Source organism: Trichoplusia ni, chromosome 1, assembly GCF_003590095.1.
Source record: "Trichoplusia ni isolate ovarian cell line Hi5 chromosome 1, tn1, whole genome shotgun sequence".
NCBI classification, from domain to species: domain Eukaryota; kingdom Metazoa; phylum Arthropoda; class Insecta; order Lepidoptera; family Noctuidae; genus Trichoplusia; species Trichoplusia ni.
Genome location: NC_039478.1, coordinates 12,474,350 through 12,495,308, shown reverse-complemented (window position 1 = coordinate 12,495,308; position 20,959 = coordinate 12,474,350). Strand labels below are relative to the sequence as shown.

At 34.5% G+C, this 20,959-nt stretch overlaps 1 protein-coding gene across 3 annotated transcripts in view; it reads left to right on the top strand.

Annotated features, from left to right (window-relative positions):
- Positions 1–1,935: 1,935 nt before the first annotated feature.
- Positions 1,936–20,959, top strand: part of LOC113495006 (sex peptide receptor-like) — a 48,317-nt gene continuing 29,293 nt past the window's right edge. For 2 of the 3 annotated variants that reach the window (XM_026873592.1, XM_026873584.1), the window contains exon 1: positions 1,937–2,462. The gene's annotated coding sequence lies outside the window, so the exon portion shown is untranslated. Of the gene's footprint in view, positions 2,463–20,959 lie in introns of all 3 variants that reach the window. The other variant, XM_026873569.1, reaches the window with a different exon arrangement.

Genomic DNA, 20,959 nt, shown 5'->3' with positions numbered 1-20,959 from the left:
AAAAAGGTGCATGGATTTCAAATAAAATTCTGCGAACTGGGCCACTGAATAGCCATGTTTCCCGACGGGGAAAATTGGCGGAGCGCCTGCATTTGTTAACTACACTACGCTTGGTTAAAAAACTCCATTTAGACTTTCCTTAGCAAGAATACTAGACGGAACCTTATTACTAAGGCTGTACCTAATGTCTGTCACCAAGTTGTGTTATGATCCGTTACAGTTAGACATTTTTTTTTACGGAAGCACACGCTATTATAGCACCTAAAATTGAAATTGAGAATAAGCGATGTTTGGTGCGGTCACCAACCAGTGTCGAGCAAGACTTGTCCTTGACCGGTTTTTCTATTTGAACATTATTTAGATGTCGCTTCTGTTTATTAATTCTTGTCAAACCCGTAAAATCCCTAAAGACGTCGTTTTGCACTCTTTTCAGAAAGCCAAGTTAATTAGCCAAACTAATTATATACATTCATAGTTCTTCATTTTAGTTATGCCATTAACATAAACCAACCTCTTTGCACGTAAAAGGTGTAAACCGTTTTAAAACTGAAAAAGTTTCTTTAAACAGGATTAAAAAGTTACGGAGTTGTGTAACGTAGTTAATGTTTCCACTAAATCCAATATACAATTCAATGTATATTGTCATATACACACATACACATACACACATGTACATATAGTCCAATATACAATACAATTAATTTGTTATTCATCCAGTATTTAATAATATTAACAACTAGCTGTTGCCCGCGACTTCGTCCGCGCGGTTAGAGATATAAGTTATGATTTATACCCGCCCTGTTTCTTTCCACATTTTCCATTGTATCTTCGCTCCCATTAGTCGCAGCGTGATGGTATATAGCCTAAAACCTTCCTCGATGAATGGTCTATTCAACACAAAAAGAATTTTAAATTAGTATCTGTAGTTCCTGAGATTAGCGCGTTCAAACAAACTCTTCAGCTTTATATATTAGTATAGAGTATAGATTTGATATGTTTAATCTGTCTAGCTTATATTTTCATAGTCTTAGTCCTTGTTCTATGCAAGTTTAGTGTGAGATCACAAATCGTTATGTAAGTCATATAACAATAGTTAGATTGAGCAATTGTTTACAGTATGACATCTTATCATACGGAGAAAGTCCAAACATAATCTGTTTGCGTAATTTGTTTTTAAAGCGGGCTTGTTAATTAGGAAACAGATAAGCAATTATCCAATCCATACTAATATTATAAATTCGAAAGTATCTTCATTTATAGTCTAGAACCTGAGAAAGGACATTTTTAATTGAAAAAAAAAGGTTGCCTATGGGCCCATGGTTTTAGCGAGAAATAAGCTAAATTGTGACCATAGCAACTGTCTGAATGCCATTGTCATTATCATTACATTTTAAAGTAGCGATACTCCACTGTGGTAACGACTAAAATAATTTGTGAAGTAGTTTAGTATTCATTTTACAAAACTTTGTCTAACTAACACCGCAGGGGCACAGCTAGTCCTAAATAATTCGATCCGAAAACACTTGGATTCGTAAAACGAAATAGTAAAAACAAGAGAGAAACGCGAATGTATGACGTGAATGAAGCAATGGTGCGAGACTAAACAGACGTTTCTTACTGGTATTACCAGTAAACAAATTAAAAATCATTATGTGCTAAATAAGTGGTTGAATGTCTCGGGAATGCCTTGTGGTCAGTGCCAGGGTGACTGTGTCGTTATCGGTAATGTCGGCAACAAAAGTCGGTTTTTCCAATCTTCATAGTTCAGTATTTTTATAATAAAAGTATCAAACTTATTTTGTTACTTAATAGTATAATGGCAATAGGGCTGATGAATGGGTATAAAAAGTAGAAATCATATTTAAAAAAAAAGTATTTTTGCCATTATCTGAAGAATAAAAAATACAAGGATCAACTGTTTTAAGATTTAGGAGAAGTGACGATTCCTAAAATTTATACTCACGCGTAAGTTCCATTCACTGTACTTTGATCAATTTATATTTGCGGAACTAAACAAAACATACGTACCCATTATTATATGCTGACCAACAAGACAGACACTGAAAAAAATAATCATCTCCAATTACTAAATATGATTCGATAATGTCAATGTTACATTATTTTGTTGTTAATTAAGTTTACATTATGGACCCTGTCGAGCACAAAAGCAAAAGTTGTAAGCACGATTGTGTACAGTTGTTTTGAAAATGTATTAGCGTTTTCCGACTTGTGTTGCTGTCTGTACAGTATGACTACTGTGACGATGGCTCAGAACTTCACCTAACCGTTTTCAGTCGTCCTTCTCTCCGCTGCCGAGCGAGTCGCGCTACGCCCGCGCGCCCAATATATCGATAACTACGACATTGCACTTTCACATTTTTTTTTTTTTAAGTGATCAGTTGGATAACACGTGACAGTTTATAACTTTTTAAATTGTTTGGCGAGTTGTGGATGGTCTGTTTGTAAGTATTGGTTGTTTAATTTAAAAAAATAAATTTTAAATTCAATTCTGTTTGTTTTTCTCTAAATATTATTCTAGTTTTTGTTAAAGTTGTGCTCATTAAAACGACATAGACATACATTTAAAAAAATATTGTTAATCAATTATATTTTAGTCTTCGATCTAATATTTTCGAGTAACTTTTGAATTCTATTTTCAAATATTTTACTAATGTAATTATATAGATACTAATACATTAACCTTTTTAAATTCTATTTTTAAACATGAACAGTGACATTCAAAGTAATTTGTTTATCACCGCTTCATTCAAATCGTGAGCAAATTAAATTGACACGACGCGTGCTAAGAAAACACACATTACGGATGTAAAACATTATGCTACTTCAAAAAACAAATAGTCTATTCATTTAAATTCATAAATCTGTTTACCTGAACATAAATAGTTATAAATTATAGTACTGTGGCAGTCGAGACGGTCTTTGGAAACACTACATCACATTTATTAGCAATTGAATTAAATTGATAGTCATTTCATTTTGTCATTTTGGCAGGGTTTCATCCAGCTGCAACATTCTAAAATCCTCAAAATAGATGTTAGTCTATGTAAGGGGATACTTGCTACTAACATAATGAATGTAAATCGTAACTTCTAACGAATTATCGCTTTTTATGTAAATCATGCATTTATGTTTAATTACGTTCCTCTGCATAAATTAACCCCTCTCATATACAAAAAACTACAAAACTGCCAACCGAAAGAAATAAAAAAGCAATATCACAAAGACATATCGAGCACTCATATTTTTATAGTGATGAATAATGTGAAAAACTTCTTGAATGAATTTGAACTAAGTTGGAAACATTAATATGATATTGTGATCTGGTTCTTCAACCAATAAAAATTACATGATTGATATTTTCGTCATTCCTGAGGTACTTTTTTACCTAAGAAAGGTATCTAAATGGATCGGACTGAAAGCGGACGGCGAGGACCGTGTGATGACCTGACTGGCTAAGTAGGTTCACCCTGAAGAAAAAAGTAAGAGTCGCCATTTCTAAACTACCCTTGGAATAGGTTTCCTACCAAGTCATACCTATAATACCTATACCTTTAATTTTGTATAGGTATATAAAAGCATAACATACATTTACATTTAATACTAAGAGCATTAGCAAGGCTAAAATACCGCCTGTCAATGGCGATTAATATTTTCACTTAGTTTCCAAACTGAGAGTCTACCACCACTTTTAAAAGGAACGCTGTTTCGGTTGTTGGAGAGAGACAGCGCACTACACGGCATAGTGTGGCGTCCTTCTTCCACATTCTTATTTTAAAATTCGGTCTTAGACTAACCGGTATTGGAGGACAAGATTAATTAGAATTGTTGAGCTATTAGACCGAAAATTTTGGCTAAACAAGTGGTTCTTTATAGAACTTTATGAAAGCTTTTAGACTTTCTTAAATCAGGTTTTATGAATGTTTTGTTGACATAACATTTTGTCTAGAATAGTATTTGCGAATATCAAATGTTTTGATAAATTATAATTGATAAAAAAGTCATCCAATTCAATTCAAAAGTTATTTTTTTACTCTGCCGTTTTGGTACTAATCTTAAATATTAAACGACTCAAAGAAACCTAACTCATATATTTTTTACCGATTTCCATGCTACAAAATATTTTGTGATTTCACAAAAATACCTTAAGTAATGAAAATATTAAAAAACTCGGCTACTTATCTTAGAATCAATTTATCCGTTTTCCGGTTCCTGTTATAATCAAATATTGATTTTCGAAACAAACGTTGTTAAAAATAACATAAATCTCTTAAGCTCAACTAAGTATTTTTTTTCTGCAGAGAATTGAAATTTGAAGATTACCACGAGAAATTTAATCGCGTAGGCGTTACCTATAAACGCTTAAATTAATATCAGCCTTATAGGTGCACGTTACTGGGCACAGAGCTCCTCCCATGTAGGGAAGGTTTGATCACCAAGCTTGTCACTGCGGGCAATTTCCTTCACTTTCCACCAGCTTTGCTAGGCATGTTTTCTTTTCCTGCGTTAGGATCAAACCAGCTCCTAATGCAAAATAATCTATGTATAGAAGGCAACCGCTTACTCAGGAGGTAAAAAGTCATACTACTCTTTGTTTTAATGTTAACCTTTATAGATTACTAGCATTCGTCTACGGCTCTGCCGGCTCGGAGGTTCGGTTATCACTTTGCATAATCCAGTTTTTTTAAATTCAAATATAAAGCTACATTAGTGGTATTACTTCTAATATTTCCAAAAATACGTGTACATAAAACTGTGTTATGATGATAGCTTAAGTGAATTTCGAGTCAAAGTCAAAAAACAACAATTCCCTTATATGCTTCTGATTGCCTGTTTAATTAAACTTTTTATCGTAGTTAAGTGCCAAGTAACTCAATGAAGTGGCCATGGATAAAAAAGCTGCAAAGTTTATACCCAATATTAATACTTCCCTTTAAAATTCAATGTACATTGCTTTTCCTGTTAAAATTGTTTTTGTTGTTCACGGAACTTACCTAGTTGAGTGACCAAGAATATTTCAGCTACATTCTTGGATACCTAAAGTTGCGTATCAAATGCCAACAGTTTGAAACTGAAATAGTTGTTCAAGTTTTGGTGTTGAAGGAATAATAGCGAGAACTTAAGCTGTTGACAGTTCATTGATCGGCGTCTTCGATATCCTATTTCGTAGTGTTTATGTGGAGTTCGATGTAGTATATAGTTTTAATCCTTCGTACGTCGTCTTAGCGTAACCTGACGTAAGATTATTGGTGTTGTGTGGGCGTGGAAGCGCATATACGGTGTAGAGCTGCATGTCTTTTCCACAACTAAGGTAAGCTTCTGTTCTTGAGAGATTAGTTAGTAGTAGGTATAGTATTTCATCTTTAGCTTGGAGATGATCTCTCTGTTGGTTGTGGTGAAGAGAGAGCTGCTATCTATATAAGATTCCGGCTCAAGAGGTAAATCTCTACCCTAGTACTAAGACTCCTGTCTTTCTGTTATCTGTCAGGTCATCAATCTGTATCTTATGAAACGTTATAAATATTTGAACTTTACAGAGATGTTCTGTAAATACTTGCAGTTACCATTTTATCCTCATCCTAATTTAAGTTTTTCTTGTCTTTGGTGTCCCACTGTTGGGTAAAAAACTCCCCTTAAATCCTGCCATAAATCCTGTCCAACCCCTTCTACATTTCCTTTGGTTGATGTACAGCCTGGCGTCAAAGTTAAACCGCCTGCATGCCTATGACATGGAAAAACGCAACCTTTGGCTTGACTTCCTTATAGATACCCACCTCCTCGAGAGAGAAAGCGGGTGAAACGCCGTGCATATACTCCCAATTTCGTCCGCGAAAAATTTACTATGCTTTTAAATTCATCCTTTGATACGCTTCTTTCTAAAGTAGTATAAATTGTTGATAATTGTTTAAGGTTGTTAATACAATCTAGTTTTCCTTCTCTTTCGTCTTGTAATATAATGAAATGACTTGAAGTTTGCCCCCAAAGCAGCGAATTTTCCATACTAAAGAATAAGCTTCACTAAACATTATGCCACTCTCATTTTCTATATTTGTAGTTATAATATAATTTTTAACAATTGTCTAAATGTCAATGAATTTTGTAAAAAGACGTGTATTAGGCAATACAATACTTTTAAGTGTACATTATTTTTATTTGTAAAAGTATATGTTGTATATAAATTACACCCAGAAACAGAAAAATGATCGTCCTCATCATACAAATTTTTGTCCTGGTTGGGAAAGAATCCACGATCTACGGTATATCAGACAGAGCCATTAACCACTAGACCAACATGTCAGTCAAATTGAAGTGAATGTTTTTTATAAAGTAAACAAGTAAAGGTGACAAGGTAAAGCTATATGTGCCTTAATTACCATCTACCGTTTGATGGATCAGGGGCTCGGTTGCCACCTTTTTTTTAATCTGTAAGGTGATGTGTAAATTATACCTTCTTTTTTCTTGGCACGAAAAATAAACCTCCTAAAACATCAGTGTAAAAATAAACATCTACAAAAAACACAATCATTCAACTAGAATAACATCGTTAAATACTTATGTTTACTTACTTCAAAATAGCGACAAAAGTACCTACCAACCTAAGGAAAAAGTAGCAAATATGTTTTTTATAAAACACTTCCTTTTTTGTTGGCCGTGACGGGCTCAGAGCCAACCGAGACAAGCCTTATTACCGTTATTTATCTTTTAATGTCTAAAAAGTATACATTTCCCAGTTGAGTGAGTAAGAGGCAAACAACGGATAGCTACTGGGTGTAATTAGACGAAAAATTCAACAGATATTTACAGCTCTTTTATTCAATCAACTTTAGAAATGTAACATTTTACGTTTGGAAAATTTTGTTCTGACTAAAATAAAACAGAAATTGAAATGTTTACATAGATAATTATGACTTAGAGCCATGGTATTAATAGCTTTCTTTCAACGGTTCAAAAATAAGTCTTACCCTTTGATATTATCACAACCTGAAATGTATATGGACTTATTAATGACAAAATCGACATATTATGTTGAAAGCAAAAGGGATTGGCGTAATTCAGGGTAGCACAAATCAATCAAGCCTATGACTTGATTGATTTGTAATACATATTATAGATATCGAAGGGAAACGTCTGCTTCTTTTCTTGGGGTTGATGCTTAACCTGAAGACAAAGCTTAAGCCGCTTGTAGGCCTTTGACAAGACTTCATATACACTTGAAAAATTATCAGGTCTGCTGGATTCCTTGATATTTCATGATATTTCCTTTACCAGTTGTAGCGAGTGATAATTATTTTCAAATCAATTCGAGAAACATTGGTCTTCTACATCAACCTCAATCTTCAGAGTAACTGACTTGTCATATACTATCAAATATCTTAATAAGTATGAAAATGTGAAAGGCATTGCTATCTTAATGATGTCTCTCAATCTTAAGTCTTCTAGTTCGTTTCTGCAGGATCTGAGGACAAATCGCGGCTTTGTTAGATATCTAGTTTGATGTAGACTTCATGATAACGTAGGACTAGTTGTTACTCGTCCATTTAAACTTTGCAGCCCTTTAAAGCTTAATACTGACGACACTATGGTCCGTATTACAGAAGGCTACTCAAGTCAAAATCTCTGTTTAAAACTAGATTTGAGTTGAGATTTCATTTTAAAACGCTCCTCAAGCATAGATTCGGTGATCATAGTTCAGCTGAGTGTAGATCTTATTCTAAATCATTACTCAGTTCTAGATTACTACTCAAGTAGAGATTTGATGTGTGATTACTCAAGTGTGGTCGACACCGCGCTTGAGCAGAGATTTCCCTTTGAGTCAAGCAAATAATTTTGTCGTAATAGAAATAATGGATATTTTTGAAGAGTTTGATTATTACGATAATTTATTAAACGTTAACGTTACGCAACGTTATTTAACAATAATTTATTTAAGATTTTAAATAAAACCTACGGTTAAAAAGCTTAATCGTCTTTAAATCAAAATATAATTATTAATTCGGTTTGAAACTAAATTCTTATTTTGCGTATGTTGAACCAAAATTTCAGGAAAGATACATTTGTAAACGAAGACAGTCTGATTCATAGACAAGACATATTCTCTGCTTGAGACGCGATTTGAATCTCGATTCAGCTGAGTGAAGTTTGAATAATGTTCTGAAATAAGAATGACCCTCAAGTGCAGATTCAATATTTAAACTATGATCAGGTGATTTAAGATCAAACTGCACTTGAGTAGCCTTCTGTAATACGGACCTATGACTGTTATCAGTATGCTTTGTAAGCAACATTTTTTGACACTGACATCGATAGTTAATGGGTGACTTTGCCACTTTATTGACCGCTAATCTGATGAATATTTTCTTTTGCATTTGGTTACTAAAGGCTTGAACTGTGAATCAACCTAAAAGCCTCTTCGAAAATGTTTAAACTTATTTGTATGGATCTTAAAATCCAGTTATCGTTTCATTATCTATTTTCACGTTCCACGACACAGTGGCAATAATTTCATTGTTTCCAATTCGTTCCATTGTCTCCGAATACGAAATAGATAAAAGTATATATCCAAGATAAAAGTAACTGTCGTGCTAGCATAAAGAATAATCAAGATGTTGATGCTGGCTTTATACAAATCATTATAAATGTTAAAATAGGCATCAATTTCGCAATTATATAATATCGTGAAGTCTATTTGTATATCTGTTTATTTATTTATTTGTTTGGTTAACCAACAATTAATTACACAGTTCGTTTACAATTTGATTTAAAATTACATTTATGAGTGTATTAATTACTTAAAGGTTAACACCACTTGAACAATTTTTGATCAGTTTTGCAAAATGCTGGTTGTTGCTCATTACTAAAATTAGGCAAAATTAAAACGATCGACAATAACTATTATAACAAAACACAACTACATATTACAGCTCATAGAGAGTAGTATTAACATCTTTGGTTAGTATCTACCTTAAAAATTTTAAACAACATCTGTTGTTTAAACTAAAGTCTGAATTCAGACTGTTAACAGCGATAAGCGACATTAAATTGGGTGACGCAGACAGAGACAGACGAGAATAAAAAGGGCGGTAAATGATAAAGGAGTCTTCAGTTTCAATTCTTTTTTTAGTCTGTTTGTCGAATGTCCACTCATGTCACATGAATGCTTAGCTAGACTTTGACCCAAATAAGTAGGCCATTCAAATATTTGTTCTTTACACAAAATTGAGCCCGAACGCCTACCGTCCACCGCAAATAAAGGTCGTCAAATTAAATTAAAACAAATGAAGACAGGAACATTTTCAATTAAAAACTTTTTGGCGACACTCGAAAATGTGAAATATTTTATATTAGAGTAGCTTGAATTTTATATGAGTTCTTTATTACTATACAAATTATAATCTGTGTAAGATATGCTTGACAAATTGACGGTTCGAAGACGACATTTAAATAAAAACGAAAATCTATGCATATTTTACTTTTAATTTGTATCTTTGCTTTTTTTCTTTCTTCTTCTAACACCGAAAAGGTATTTTTATAGTCTGTCTCTTCACTAAATAGTACTCAAAAAAATTAAGTCCATGTCGTAAACAAAGGCTATTAATATCATGGTAATTGAACCTACTTGTGCACTTTATATACCCACTTTTACCTTATATAAAAACGAACCTATTTTACCCAACTTGGCGTCTTCTGTCACATTCCGTGCATAAGCTTATCCTCGTTGCCCTCAGCCTGCAAACGAGTTTTTGCCGAGATGTTAATGCTGTTTAGGTGACAATGAAACGTGAACAAAAACTGCTGGACAACAAGTTACGACTATCGTGATAGCAATTTATTGTTTCTGCTTTGTGTCTTCCCCTTTGATGTTTAACGGAAACGTTTCTCTACATTGCGAGACTACTGCGTTCTTTATGCAATTGTTTCTGAGAAAGGTTATTTTAAATTTCGATGAAGGTGAAAGGTGATTGCATGGGTACGCGGTAGGAAGGAAATGTATATAATTGTACCATTAGCCCAAATTAGTTTCTCACCAAAAATTATAATAGTTTTGTGTTTTTCTATGGAACAAGGGTGGATGGCCCCTGACCGGTCATATTTTAGATTAAATTACTCATCAAGGCCTCTGCATGTTGGACCTGCGTCCCCGTGCACGCCTTTAAAAAGGACCGACTGTTCTCATGAAGTTATCCCGTGTCAGAAGAGAGAAACTTATTTACTTACGAAGATCTCAGTATTACCATCTCAGGCATCATAATTGCGCACAATACATGTTTAAAACATAAGTCAAGAATTTGAGATACCATCTCTGCATATGTAAGAGAACAACTTTTTCAAGAACAACAATTGCATTTACATACAGTAAGAGTTCTACAGTTTCATCTAAACTAAAGTGATATTACTGCAGTTGTAAAATACTAAAGGTAGAGCGTTGTCTCTCTTCTACATCTATAATAATATGAATTTAATAACTGCTGATAAACCCACAAATCACATTAACAGGGATTTCCACTGAATGAATAGCCGAATGGTTAAGGTCACCACGCCAAACGACGAAATATTATTACTTCTAGGCGAAAGTTTTCACGCCCATATGAAGAAGCAATATTTCAAATATGACCACGGTATTTCGGCACCCGTACTTCATGTAAAATAGAGATGTATGGGGTACCCGCATATTCATATGTTTTCGGGCCTCATTTCCTTGTGAAACATAAATTGCGAGGGTAATAGATGAGATGCGATCCCCCAACTGACTAAGAATATATTGGACCACAAATTACAAGGAGGGCGATATAACTTCTGATTATTAAATTTTCTTTCCACTGCGTGTTTGGGAACAGAGAAATCTGTTCCTGTAATCGTTATCAATCAAGCCATAAATATGTAGTGAGAAATGGTCTGGTCACACTATAAGTTTTGTTTGATAACAAAAAATGTTCCAAGCTATTTTTGTCGCAGTTTATAGTGTCATACTTTCGCATTAATTAGAGCCTTTCCTTAAGACTCATTTATAACTGTTATAACTCCGGCTTCAACATTTCTTGATAAGCAGCTATAAATAGAAAAGAACCTTGACAGTGGGTCTTTTAATTCTACTAAGAATAAAACTCTGTTGAACAATAGGGTTGGTAAAGTATAAGCCTTTAAGGAGGGGCTGTTGTGGCATAACTCGCAAACTTCGACCCAATTAGAATGTATCAACACAAACTGAAAGTGACATCAACGGTATTCGATACGACCTTAACCCACCTTATCTTATCTCTTCAGAGAGCCTTCTAAGGCGAAACTTTGTTTTATATACCGAGTGCTCTTCAGAAAACAAAAGAACGTTTGTTTGTTTGTACTCAAAAGACAGTTGGCTTACCCAAGTATCGATGTATGATAAAGAATGGTTTTAGGTTTCATGTGGGCTCGGCCAACAAACACGAGGGTGATACAGTGCGGGTACATCGCCCTGGGATGTACGATCGCATAACTTATGTCATAATACGAGCGGACACCTCAAGGGAGCCTGAAGGTTGTGTTCGCAGTATTTCGGTAAGAATTACAGGTTATACACAAGTCTTATCATAGACGTAGGTCAATGTGGGTGCTTGAGCTGAGTTAAAATTGGGATCGAACTGGGAATTGGAGGCGGTTTTTGTTTTCACAATCGGATTATAATTTATTTATGAGGCTTACCGAAATTATATTGTAGACTTAGAATATTTATATTGGGACAGCGTCAACTACATATACTCCAGTATTTACAGTTGACTATATTATATCTAACTCTACATGCATTATTTAGATAATATCTACTAATGTATATTAGGTTCGTCGGTTACCCGCATTTCACTGGAGAATTAACCTGAATAATTTTCCAGCCAATGAAATGCCTAGAATTTAGATGATACAAGCTGACGCTTAATTTAAAAACTGAAGTGTTCTAGAATCGTTCGCTGTTGGAATTTGCAAGTCGAACGAGAACAATTTAAATCACTGCTACTTTAATAAGTGCTAATGAGATTCCTTTTAAAAGAACTTGTGAATTGTATTATAATATGAAAAACGAATATCATGTTCGAAACTTTAGTGTATTTGAAACTGATTTTGTTTTTTTTTAATTTAGGGGTTTATTAAGTTGTTTTATTAATAGATTATTACGTATTATTAATAGAGAGGGGAAAACTGCGTAGCGTCAATTTCAATGTAGCCTTCTAAATGGGAGATAGAATTAGTTTAATCTCTTGTTAAGACTGGTCACAAATGTGTATCGCTTGACTAAAGGATAAAGAGTACCCGTAGAGCTTGCAAACCGGGCCCGACCATTCATGCCAGGCACGGTAGGTACTAAAGGTAAACTGCGGCATGGAAGCCCCGACTTGTATAAAATGACATTCCTAAGAACGGCCGTCGTTGGCAAATTCTAAGCACAAGATTTTTTTTTAAGATATTAATATTTTTTATCGTAACATAATGCACATGCTTTTTGTCTTCGATATCTACAGGAGTCGTTTTAAAACCACTTCATTTTGTTATTAGACAATACTGCTGCAGAGCGAAATAAAAAAAGATGTCGTATGTATAAACTCTTTGCTAATCCTTTATTTTGTTCCCGTTATTTGGAATAAATAGTTGTAGCGTCGTTTGATCCTGTTTGACAGTTGTTTGCACCCTGTACGCAAATTAAACCATTGGCAAGCTATGAATATTGAACGGACGTTAATGTATTTACCGAACTAGGTGAGCTAAAAACAAATTCAAACAATCCTTTTTATTTGGTAAAATTGAGTCAGCCTTTTTTTTAGACAGACCTACGCAGACCATTTCGTTAGAGAGAAGTAATTAAGAGTGGGTTTTTGTGGGAATTAATTCTTCTCTAGAATTAATATGAAAAATAGAATCATGTACAGAAATTGCGGAAAAAAACTGTGTTTATACATATAAAAATAGCGATCGAATTGATTAATGAGAACAATTACGGCTTTACACAAATTATATCAGTTTTTGCGTTGTTCTACATTATCTATTCGTCGCTAATTAAGATGACTTGAGGGCTTATGATATGGTTACTATCAAACATGGCGTGAGAACAAAAGTTTATGTGAGTTAATTTTAATTGATTGCACCATGTACAATTTACTGCACAGTATAGATTTCAACATTTCCGTATTTACTACTATTATTCACACAATGACCGGACTTTCCAAAATACATCATAAACACACGTACCTACAGTACATTGCCCTATTTATCTACATTCATAATAGGATTAAGCGGTATCTGTGAACAGTTGTAAACGTGCAGTAAAAGTAAAGATGCAATAAACTTTATTTTCTATCGTTGTGATGTTAAGTCAGGGACATTCGACTAACTCTCTAGTTTTGCACTGTATAAACATGGCTCCCGTTTTTATAGAAACTAAGGTTCATAATGCTTTGGAAGTTAAATACAAACATGCACTGTCTATTGAAATAAAACACCAGTCAAGCGCAAGTTCTTACAAGTACCGTACAAGGTTTAAAAATAAAACATTCATAAAATGACTATAAGCCAAAGTAAAAAGTTTATATTGTCACATATGCTATTCCGATGCTATGCAATTTCATTTGACTACCAGTCACAGTTCTTAAGATACAGCCTGCTGGCAGAAGGATGAATAGACGTCCTAGTGAGGAGAGGAGATTTTCCCACGTTTTTAAACTCACTTGTTTGTTTGTTTGTCGTTCCGGTTGGATTTTTGCTACTAAAATTTGAGGCACTTTCCGATAAGCTAGCAGGCTGAAATTTTCAAGGCAGCTTCAAACCCGATGGCAATGCATTTTTACCTATAAGAACGGCTTTGGAACCGATTTTGATAAAATTTAAATAGAGTGATATTCAAAAACGTGCCTATTTAGATTTTGTGATCTATAATTTTCCACCTTCTGGGTATGGAATCCTAAAAAAATGTATACTGTTGGTTTCTTTCGATGAATTCACACTACCTCACTATGGGTACCTCTGGTATGAATTGTTTTGTGTTCTCGAAACTCCAAAGAAGTTTTAAATACCTGTATTCATGCGATCCATTATAGAAGAATTTGCAAGTATCGGAATTCAACAATGAATTTCGATAGAACATTCATTTCGTCTTTTGTTTTAATTTTTGCACTGTATCAATGTACTTCGGTTTCCAGTTTCGCGGTTCAAAATGGATCGTATTTGAAGCTGAATGGGACTCGATTTTATTTCGATGTACAATCATGATACGACTGGTAACATGTATGCCACTGACTATACGTATTTCAATTTATATTTTCAAAAAGGCGTTGTTCAAAAAATACTTAATACTGAGGAACAAATTAAATATTTGAACTTTGTATATTCAAGATCAAATTTGACAGCATCGATGTAGTCACTTTGGAGTTTAAGCGAGACCATTAACTTATGTACTTATGAAGAGGAAAATGAACAAAGTCACAGTTAAAGGGATTTTAACGACTCTTCTAAAGCTAAAAGCCATCTGACCTTCAGAGTGCGAGCTGTAAGAATCGGTGCTAGCCTAGTTTTATGACTGTTGGACTACCAACCCAGATGTGGGTCGATTCAAGACACGTAGAATCGTTTTTTTCGAATTCCTGTGCGTCTAACGAAGGAAGTATCACTTGCCAAAGATGGTGAAAGAAAACATCGTGGAGAAACTGGTACAGACTTTTTTCATGAGTATTCTAAGCCACGTTAGAGTCCTACTACAGGTGACTATTACTCTGACAACATAAAAAGAAAAAGATGGAGCGCCCCACTGAAATAAACAATAATAACTATATTATTGTCTTGATTTTGGCTCGCGAACCCTCTGCGTCAGCTCATGATCAAGTACTCCGGTTGGGGCCGAAACTGGCCGGGCAATCTTGATAAATACGCGAGTGTAAACCGTTGCATTGTCGATTGAAGTCTTGATAAATGTTCCTGCCAAGAGAATAAAGTAGAGTTCGGAATATTGATTGTTTCGCTCCCAAGGAATGCCTTTTTAAACTCTTACTGAACTATATTTTTTATAAAAGTATTTCATTACATTATTCCCGGTAATGAAATATTGAATAACAAATTGCTTTAGTTCTCTGATACATGCTCAAATTATACCGTTTTTAATTATGGAGGAGGATGGAGAAAGAGGAAGGTTTAATTACGATTTCAATATTATATTCATATGAATTTCAAATTGCAATCTGTCTGCATTACATTCGCATAGCTTTTAAATGGAGTTTATATTAAAAAAGCTTGCAATATAACTGTGACAAAATTACGAAGTTATATGTGTTTATCAGAAGTGATTATTTCCTGTAATTTTAACGGAAAAGGACAAAGTGTTTAAAAGCTTTTCAATTTAATTTAAAATGACTGAAATAAACAGTTCATTTTATTTAAGTACCCACCCATTAGTTTTATTGAAATCGATCTTTATTTACTGAATTTAGTATATTGTCATTGAGTATATATAATTAATCTGACGATCCTGTAGTTAAAAGCCCGTATTGCCGAATGGTTTATTACCACGTTGGTTATCCACAAATGTTTGTTAAATGTTTGGGTATTCTTTGTGTGTATAAAAGTCTGGTACGCAGATTAAAGTTACTATTTTAGTGTCAAAATCGTTTTCAAAATGTGAAACAGAGAAAAAATAAATAAAAACTGTTCAAGTGTGTCCTGGGCTCTGCACTCAACTAGACAGTTCAACAAAAGTAAAACAAAACTAATGTGTCAAGATTCAACCTTAACCTCGACTTATTATTTCCCTCTATAGTACAACAGAAATACGTAAATACTGTACGTGCAACGCCTAATGAAATTTTTACTCATATCATATCTGAACCAACAGTAAGAGAATATTTATATTGAAGTATTTCGTTCGGTCAGTGAGTTTCGTTAGCATATAGCGGTGAGGTCATCGCTGCCAATATACAAAGTAAACCATAACGTACGCAAATGAAACTGAACTGACAGAGAGGCAATTATTTCAAAAATTGAAACTGGTTTTAGTGTTCCTTACCAGAAGTGTAAAAAGAGTAACCCATAACTAAGGCTCCGCTGTCTGTTCTAGATTAACCATGCTGTAGATATCTATAATAATATATAAAGCTGAAGAGTTTGTTTGTTTGAACGCGCTAATCTCAGCAACTACTGGTCCAAATTAAAAAAATATTTTTGTGTTGAATAGACCATTCATCGAGGAAGGCTTTAGGCTATAAACCATCACGCTGCGACTAATAGGAGCGAACAATGGAAAATGTGAAAAAACAGGGCAGGTATAAATAAATAAATAAATAAATGCGGACAACATCACATACATTGTTCTGAACCCAAGGTAGGTTGCTAAAGCACTTGTGTTATGGAATTCCGATACAACTAAGGTACCACAAACACGCAGACCCGAGACAATGTAGAAATGTGAATTTTTACATTGACCCGACCGGGGATCGAACCCGGGACCTCAGAGCTAGCGACACCTTGAAACCGGTGCGTACGCCACTCGACCACGGAGGTCGTCAACTTATATCATATCATAACTTATATCTTCTACCCACGGGAACGAAGTCGCGGGCAACAGCTAGTCTCATATATGACGGATTGAAAACATTTGCAACGCGTTGCCCCAAAAATGCGGATAACGCGTACTGCAGTTCGGGTTTAGTCAGTAAGAGTCTGACACTACCCACTACCCCTCAAAGGAGTGGGGTTCCATGTGGATTCCCTAGCTTTACAAAAAAAAAAGGCTGTAGGTATCTCAGGAACCATGATAGGTATAATTACAGTTGAAATTTTGACAGATTATGTATTCTTGTTGCTGCTATAACAATAACTTCTAAAAGTAAAGATCAAGGATAAATGGTTGTCACGATTATCATTATTTTGGTTGACTAATAAAATGTTGCTTCAACTTTTGACCGGTTATTAACCGGTTCTGTTTTATTAATTTATCCATTTACCTGTAAAAAGCTTATTATCTATTAACTTAATATGACATTGCGTTGATGGAGGCTGAATCACAGTGATTGATTGCCACATTTAAACTTTGTTCCTATTTTACACAAATAGCTTAAATTAAGATTGAGATTGAAGTTACCAAGACTACTGCTCTAAATTAGTTTATTCCACAAAAACTGGGCCTGAAATCTTGAATACTAAATGAACGCGTGGATTTTAAGTTGCTGTAGTAAGCTTAATTATAATTCTTGCTGGTATTTAAAATAAATACTGTAAGGCGCCTTAAATTTCTAGCCTTTGCTTACGTTGACATCTCGAAATGTTTTAAGTAGGCTTAGTGTACGGTATTTAAATTTACAGATGCCAAGTAACTATGATGCCTGGTGACAGACGGCCAGGCTTAGTTTTGGGTACGCAACATTTAAAATGAGCATATAAAACTATATTTGGAGGCGTTTCTTAGCTAAGTTTTCAATAAAGGTTTAAACAGGTTTACTAATGTATGATTATTAGGCGAGGTAAAAAATATATGCTTAAGTACTTATTATAAAAAATGTCATAGTTCTCCTTCTTAATTGATAATTTAATTTTCCTGTCGCGGGGATTCAGAAACATTTAAGTCGCATGCACAAATACCTACACACTTACCATTAAAATGTCTCAAGCATTTCTTGATGTATTCAAAAGACTATATAAAATACCTTTTACTCTTGCTTTCATATTGAAAATTTTATCATAAAACTGTTTCGTAGAAAACGACAACGGGGAAAAGTGAACAGAAAAACTCGAAGTTTCAAAACCACAAGATAGATAAAAACTGAAAATTCAGTAACAAAGTCAATTATTTAAATTAAACATAATACTTGTATTTAAAACTTTAGTAATTCGAGAACTTTAGTTACTTAACAATGGTGAACACAATTGCCCAGTTATTAGGTTAATTCACGTTTCTAAGCAAAATGTGTTACAACTTGTGGACAAAGCGAATAGAACGGAGATGTAATTATAGCGGGTGTGGGAAAGAGATGCTGCTCTACGTTGTTGAGTCTCGCTGTCTCGCTTCAACACCGGTAATTGTATTGCTTAAACATGGCGGTAGGCATTCAGGTACCTTTCATAGTTTTATTGAAACTTTGCTAGGAGTTTCTTTGTCCATTTAAAGGCTGCTTGAACTCTATAATTTCCCTTCCCCCATTTAAGTAGAATCGGACATTGAAAATAAACTCATCGTGTTTTTGCTCCTCGTTAAGTTGTTGTTCATTAGTTTGACTGCGCAACTAGACATCAACCTATCAGGAATAAGATGTTAATCCCTAAACGACGGAACGTTAAACTGGTTTTATAGTGTATCTGAGGCAGTAATGCTTTGTTATGTAAAGGAAAGAGAGGCCAAGGCAATTCTAGTGGTACTGTTTTATTTTCCCTGATTGAACATCCATACTTATTATAAATGCGAAAGTAGTGCTTTTACGCCAAAACTACTGAACCGATTGTAATGAAATTTGTAAAAGGAGCGTCTAGAGCCTCAGAAAGGCAGACAATTTTTTTTACTAAAAAAGGGGTGTGATGTGGGGGGGGGGCGTCAAAGTTAATTATAGAACTTTTATTTGGAACTTAAACTGGCTTTGAAGTTGATGTTAAATATTTTTTATTTAAAATTATGAAACCGTTGTGCACATCGCAGTGCTTTTTGGGTTTGTTTGTGAGGATGTTCACGCATAAATTACTGGATGGATTTTGAGGAACCACTCGGATGGAGTCGCAGGCAACAGGTACCTTATATTATGTCGAATCTATTGTGTGATCAATATATGTAGCGGTTATACACCAGACTGACGACGCGCGACGTCAATATATTCCAAGGACTAAGAAGCTTAGCGAAATTGAATTCCGATACAAACATCGCTTGCTTTGATTGACAGTTTTGGTGTATATTGTTAAAAGCATTCGAATATCATGCAAAAGAGATTATGTAAAAGAAAATGTTGTTGAGGTATTTGACCTACTTGTGCCTCTACCGAGAGTTTCTAATACTTGTCCACATATTGGTTTTCGAAAATTGAATCTCTTCCTTTACTATGAGATTTTAAAGTAGAATTGTTGATCGTAGCGATGAGACGTTGCTATATCCATTTTATAGCGCTGTCTCGCTTACCCTTCAGCAACAATCCTACTTTTAAAGTATTTATATTCATAGTAAAGGCACAAATTCCATTCCCTAAAACCAATATGTAGACGTTTTAGGTGTATTAAGTGTATAATGGAAGCTGTGTTGGAGCGTAACGATGCTCTCAAGAGATTGGATCACTTGCTTTTGTAAAATCAGTGCCAGTTTTATCAGTAACCAGGATACTGCAATATGGGGATCTACGGGAATATACTTGGGATCTAACTTCATTATGTTCTCTAACATCTGTAAACTAAAAGTAACGCTTTTTTTAAATAATAATAAATCTTTATCGCATTAATTGTGGTCAATAATGTGAAAAAACACAAAATCTATAAAACTACAAAATATGTTTTCCATATTTCAATGATGCAACACTTTACTCACGCATATTTATCGGGATTACCTGACTAGTCGATCTTTTACTCACGACGAATGAAGGAGTCAGGTTGGATCCTAAACTAGTCAGGCAATCCCGATAAATACGCGCGAGTAAACCGTTGCATCATTTAATAAAGAATCATCCTCACGAAACGCACTATAAAAGTCTTCTCCATATTTCTTAGGCTGGAATATAAGTACTTTGATTTGAATCTGTTGAAATACTCCCCTCTAAAAGTCCTTTAGAATGCGGCGTCGTCGGCTGCGGGGTTCAACCTCCGCAGCTCTTTGTTCTGGTTTTGGTTTGCCACAACTTCTACTAAGTTGTAGCATGTTTGTTTAATAAAGTAAAACTGGAACATGGCATAAGATGGCGTTCTAAAATAAGGTTTGTCACCGAAATATAATTATAGCTGTATAGGTGGAGGTTTGAGACAAAAAGTCTCATAAGTCGCACATTTACTCACAAATAATCGGAATGTAAAATGGCATTCAACCTCTTCTAAAACTATATTACTGGCCAAAAATAAAAAATCGTTGGCAGCTAATAATAAGTTGTTCGACGCACGTCATTTTGTAAAAAGTTATGTACCTTTAACTTTGTAGACAGTCACTAAAATAATCATAATTGTGAAGTCTCATTCTTTAGAACTGCGATGACGAAATCTGACACTCAATCGAAACATTTGAATATCTTCATTATATAGGTATAATATTCATGAGATGAAACTTCAAATGGTATCGAAGTGTTATTGCGATGATAAAGATTTATCTGGGCTTAATAATAGGATGTCATTTCTAGTCCATAAAACTAGTAAGATTCTAGATAACACCCGGGACGACTGTTTCGTCCAAATGAACGAGATTCAGTGGGACAGGCAAAGCAATAACTTGATTGATTATGATCAGAGAATATGTAGTTCATACAACAATCATTCAAGGAGGTATTACGGTATTAGTACTATAGTAGTTTATTTAGCCGCCAGGGATAAAACTAGGGTCGTCTGATTACACATGTTGCGAGCAAGGCATCAGCAATTGACCGTTTTTGGACAAGTATTACTGAAATATTGCTAATTTGTATTACTAATCCATTACCACGGAGGCACGTCATACACAGGTACAACGAATTATACATGTTTACAGCTATATTTCTTCAAATAGAATAGAAAGATTTCGTTCTGAATCTCTCCATGTGGAATTTGAGCAGAAATAGCTTTGCCCCTAATGACCAAAGCAACGGAAACTTAGGGATATCATGGGATCTACGGCTTATTGCAGTGTTTGTATTGCCGTAATACCAGGGGTTATGGGCTGAGATAACCAAATACGACGTCGAAGATTAAGGGAGTAGGTAACCTAATTTACCTGGCTGAACTATTGAACTATTTTAGTTGAAGAAGTGGGACACACAGCATAGCGTAGAGCGCCATCTCACTTTAACACGTT